This window comes from Bos indicus x Bos taurus, chromosome 9 (genome assembly GCF_003369695.1).
Source record: "Bos indicus x Bos taurus breed Angus x Brahman F1 hybrid chromosome 9, Bos_hybrid_MaternalHap_v2.0, whole genome shotgun sequence".
NCBI classification, from domain to species: domain Eukaryota; kingdom Metazoa; phylum Chordata; class Mammalia; order Artiodactyla; family Bovidae; genus Bos; species Bos indicus x Bos taurus.
The window spans coordinates 46291494-46297242 of record NC_040084.1 but is presented as its reverse complement, the minus strand read 5'-3'; the positions used below and the strand labels follow the sequence as shown (position 1 = coordinate 46297242).

General features: G+C 33.5%; 1 non-coding gene across 1 annotated transcript; it reads left to right on the top strand.

The window, feature by feature from the left end:
- Positions 1–4823: 4823 nt before the first annotated feature.
- On the top strand, positions 4824–4896 carry TRNAM-CAU. Its single transcript has one exon. It is a non-coding gene; the product is annotated as a tRNA-Met (tRNA).
- Positions 4897–5749: the final 853 nt, after the last annotated feature.

Sequence of the window (5749 nt, the reverse complement as noted above, 5' to 3'; positions counted from 1 at the left end):
ATTGTTGATATTTTATTGTTATAAATTTGTAGCACTGTTTTGTTTCCATTGCATTTATTTTTACTGTTAATATTCTATGAGAGATGGTGATGCCAGGTAATTATTAGAAATGACTTAGCAACTAAACAATAATAACAATCACGATAGTATAAAAGTAAGCAATAGTATGAGTACTACTGTGATTCTATGATTAATATAGCAATATTAATGTAATAATAAATCAATATAATAAATATATTGATGGAGCAAACTATTAAATTTGGAAGAAATGAAAATATATGACACAAAAAAAGAATAAATGTGTTTTTAAAATGTAAAAAACTTTGAATAACTGCCAGAATTTCTCATTCAATAGCTATACACTTTGAAAGTTTTCTAGAGATGTCAACTCTAGCAAAAAGGTAATTAGTAATATACTATTATTAGAGGTGTGTGTTAGTCAGTCAGTCATGTCTGATTCTATGTGATGCCAGGGACTGTAGCCCACCAGGCTTCTCTGTCCATGGGATTTTCCAGGCAAGAATACTGGAGTTGGAAAGATCCCCTGGAGGTGGGCATGGCAACCCTCTCCAGTATTCTTGCCTGGAAAATCCCATGGACAGAGAAGCAGGTCTCCTGCATTGTATGCAGACTCTACCATTTGGGCCACAAGGGAAGAAGCCTCCGTTACTACATATTTTATTTTATAAATGAAAAGATTTAATGTTAGAAAAACAGATTATGTTTATCTGCCTCAGCAATTAGTCAAAAAGCTAAAAATACAATTTAGCAATGCAGAAAAGTGACTCAAAAATAAATTGTAACTGTCACATATTTAAAAGAAAACTTATTTTATTGAAAATAGCAAAGTATCTGTATTGTATAGTTAACATGCATCTTAATATTTAAAAACTATTGCATCTAAGTCAAACACATGTCTGGAGCATGTCTAATCACTAATATTAAGTGGGAGATCCAACCATTAAAACAAATGACAAATATGTAAGTTGTCCAGGGTAATAATCAGTAAGACTGAGCACACAGGGAAACTACTCTTTCTCAACACCCCAGTTTTCTAGAGATGTCCTGAAAAAACTATTTAAATACATGAATAAATAAGTCCATAATAATGCAGAAGAACAGGGGAGATGAATAGACAAGAAATACTGATCTATAAAAGTAGACATAAAAATGTCAATAAACCAGATAAATATTTAATCTCATAAGTAATTAAAAACATCCAAAATGAAACATCAACAACGTGCCCTTTCATTAACTAAATTTCAGAGCTTATATCAAGAAGCTGTTCTGTGAGGTGAGTGCAACGATGCATACCCTCACACAGGGCATGCTGCTGCTGCTAAGTCGCTTCAGTCGTGTCCGACTCTGTGCGACCCCATAGACGGCAGCCCACCAGGCTCCCCCATCCCTGTGATTCTCCAGGCAAGAACACTGGAATGGGCTGCATATTTGAGTACAAATTTGTCACAAGTGAAATGGAAACTAAATTACCAATATGTGTTCAAAGTTTTCACATTTTTTAATGGGAATATAATAAGTTTTGGGTCATCAAGTTAGTGAAACCAATATTAAAAACTTTCAAAGTGTATAACTATTGAATGAGAAATTCTGAATTCCCTATATGATTATATAAACTATGATTATAATAAGAATGCAATAAATTATGGGCAGAAGAGTTAGCTTCAAGGATTTCATCACAAAATTGCTTATTATAGTATAATATTCAGAAAGAAACTATATTTCCAGAACAAGGAGATTGCTGAATTAAATCATGCTTTATTACTTCTATGATTGGTACTACCACTAACACCAACAATGATACATTGTATTGAAATGATACATATATTGTATTATTGTAAATAATAGTATTTACTAAGCATTTATGTAAATCAGGCAATATTCTAAGTTCCTTTTATGCATTATATCATCTTATCCTTAAGAAACTCTATGAAGTTTTATTAGGATTGTTTTTATTCCTATATATAAAAAATAGGAATAAAAACAATCCTAATAAAACAGAAAGAGGCTTCCCTTGTGGCATTTGTGGTAAGGAACCTGCCTGCCAATACAGGAGATGTAATAGACAAGGGTTTGATCCCTGGGTCGGGAAGATCCCCTGGAGGAGAGCATGGCAACACACTCCAGTATTCTTGCTGGAGAATCTCATGGACAGAGGAGCCTGATGGGCTATCGTCCATAAGGTTGCAATGGGTTGGACATGACTTAAGCAACTTAGTACACACACACACATACATATAAAAGGAAACAACAGTTCTGAACTCATCAGTATTTTTAACCAGTACATGGAACACTCCCCTAGTACCTGCCATCTGCCTTACAGGGCTTCTTAAACATTAGGTCTCCTGAAGCCATGACTATTTTCTCTTCACAGATTCTTTTCAAATTTTTAATTTATATGGGAGTATAGTTGATTACAGAGAAGGCGATGGCACCCCACTCCAGTACTCTTGCCTGGAAAATCCCATGGACAGAGGAGCCTGGTGGGCTGCAGTCCGTGGGGTTGCTGGGAGTTGGACACAACTAAGCGACTTCACTTTGACTTTTCCCTTTCATGCATTGGAGAAGGAAATGGCAACCCACTCCAGTGCTCTTGCCTGGAGAATCCCAGGGACGGGAGAGCCTGAAGCGACTTAGCAGCAGCAGCAGCACAGTTGATTAAAAATCTTGTGATAGCTTCAGGTGTACAGCAAAGTGATTCACTTATATATCTCTTCACGTGTCTAAGTACATTACCTACTCAATGAACGTGTGAAGAAGAGAAGAATCAAGAACAAAAATAGAAAATGAGAGAGAGAGAGAGGGGAAGGACAGTGAGTACAAATGAAAGAGGGAGAGTGGAAGAAAAGAAAGGACAAGGAAAGAAAAAAAGAGAGAGGGGTAGGGAGAGCAGAAGTGAGAGAAAAAGAATGAGATTAAAACACAAATCTGCAGATTATGGAAATTATGCTTTAATAATCACAAAAAGAAGCAAATAGTTTCTTGCCATTCTAATTAGAAGCAGAGGCATAACAACTTTTAATCTACCAATAAATAGAATAATAATTTTTAGCAGCTCAACTGTAACTTTATAATGCAACTTATGCAAACTCAGTAAAGGAATAATTCAATATTAGAGGAATAGGTTAATTTGAGGAAACAAATTTATACAGGTGTTTCAGTTTATGGTGTAATCTTTTGAGAATCATGGAATTTTATATTTGTGTGTGTATGTAGTTACTATTTAATAGAGGTGCACTAAAATATAGAAATACATGCTTACAATTAAACAAATAGGGAAAGTTTAATTATAATATTAAAAATTGTTAAGGTTAGAGAGACTATGGTATGGAGAAAGATCTTGAATATACCTTGATTTGGTCTCTAATTATGTAAAAATATTTTAGAGAATAATGATATTTTAAAGACATATAGGATGTTAGCAATTTATCTAGTCCAACTCTCTTTTTAATGCTCATATAAGTTATTAGTCCTTAGCCACATGGACGATGAATTAGGACATTAATCTATTCCAATCTACTATTATTTCCAACACATTCCTCTACCTCAACAATTATTCTCTAAGTTATAAGTTTTAATGACTCTTTAGAAATAGGCATCTCTCATAGATAATTATTGTTCACCATTTGCCTAAAATCCAAAGGAATATCTTCCAACCCTTGAGTAATTAAAAATGAGAATAAAAATATTTATTTTATGACTCATTTAGAATATTCCAAACACATTCTTTGAACAGAAACAATGTTTGTTTACAAACATAAGATTTGAAATAAAATAATCATTTTCAGCATGGTCTCTAGGAAAATACATTTCTGTTTTACTAAAGTTTCCAAGGATATAAACTGCTACCTATCAGATTTTAGCAGATACATAATATTATTCTCCATCACATGTGATTGGCACAGTTATGTACTATAATAAAATCTGTCACTGTGGCAATTTTTTTTTGATTTGACAGTTTTCTTAAAAAAAATTCTCTGGAAACCAATTAAAACTTGATTTCCCTCCCTCCATCACCACTATATTCCTCTATTTTCTCTCTTCATAGCATTTTAGTTAATTGAGCACTCCCTGTTATTTTTTTTTTTTCCTAGCAGTAGTAATTTGACAACACAAAGCAATTAAAAACCTGGGAACAATTCTTCCTATAAACCACTCCCTGCCTTCTATTAGCCAATGCTTGTGCTAATGTGACAGGTATGTCATATGGGACTGACATGTCATGTCCACTGCATCAGTGTTTCACTTAGTTGTTGGATAAATTTTAAGGATTAAATATGAGGGGAAATTCTCTGTTACTGTAAATGACATAAAGGAAAGTGTCATACTATTTGACAATAAACATGAAATTCTTATATTGTCAATAGGTCTATGTTTAGAAATTCAAAAACCTAAGTTAAAAATAAAAGCAGAAAGAGATGGTTGGGAAAGAAAAACAAAAGAGACCGCTAATTATCTTGGCAAACTACATTTTAAGAGTGCTATCAAGAGTAGATATCAGTAGAATCAATGTGATTCAGATGGTTCTCTTTATAGTAATTAATTTTTGTTGCTTAAATGTATACCTTTTCAAAATATGTTGAAACATAAATTTAAGGTTTTTGGTGAGACACTTTAAATTATCTCAGTATTCAGATAACAGTACTTTCTTGTGAAATATAAATTAATAATATCTGTTGATTAAGAAGGCTGTAAAATACCTAACAGTGCTTAAATGCAGTATTTTGGTTTTGTTTCTGTTGAACTATTTTCCCTCTAAATGTGGTTTCTCAGCTACAGAATAATAGGGTTCAGCTATTTGGTCTGCCCTCTTAGTGCAGTAGGCAGCACGTCAGTCTCATAATCTGAAGGTGCTGAGTTCGAACCTCAGGAAGGGCAGATCATTCTTTTGGGGATTCCCTGGTGGCTTAGACAGTAAAGAGTCTGCCTGCAATGTGGGAGACTTGGGTTTGATCCCTGGGTCTGGAAGATCCCCCAGAGAAGGAAATGGCAACCCACTCCAGTATTCTTGCCTGGAAAATCCCATGGATGGAGGACTCTGGCAGGGTATAGTCCATTGGGTCACAAAGAGTCAAACACAACTGAGTGACTTCACTTTTTCATTTGGTCTTAGCCTATGACATAATGTCTCTTATACAGACTCAATTATCTGATTTTAAGATCACTGAAAAATTAACACTAGAAAGTAAACAATCTTTTTCTAGAAATTTGTATTTTAAGACTGCTGCCTAACTAAACCTAAAATGATTTTATATAATGCACCATTTAGGAAATATGTTTTATTCATCAAATAAAAATTCACTGAGTAACCATTATGTGCAATGCACAGGCCTCAAAACAATACCAATAAAGACCAGAGTTCAGACTCCTCATGAAACTTTCCCGGTCTTTTTCTTTCAGTTTCTATCAAATATTTCCTATTGCTTCCATTTGCATGACCATGCTGAAGTAGAGCCACATTATGAAAAACATAAATTGCTCAGGTAGCATTTTGATCAAACTATATTGCTTATATAATTCCCCTGGTAAAATGAAAATTCTTTTAGAATAATTACTTAAGGAAAATCTGAAATTTAAAAAAATGAGTTTATTCAGTTCTATAGAAAAATTGCATTTAAATTTTTTCTAATAATTAGTTTTATAATACAGTAAAAACTCTTTTGCAAAAGACACAAAAGATTCTCAAACTGAATTCTGTGTAAAACTGCACAGTGAAAGAAAACCAGTATTT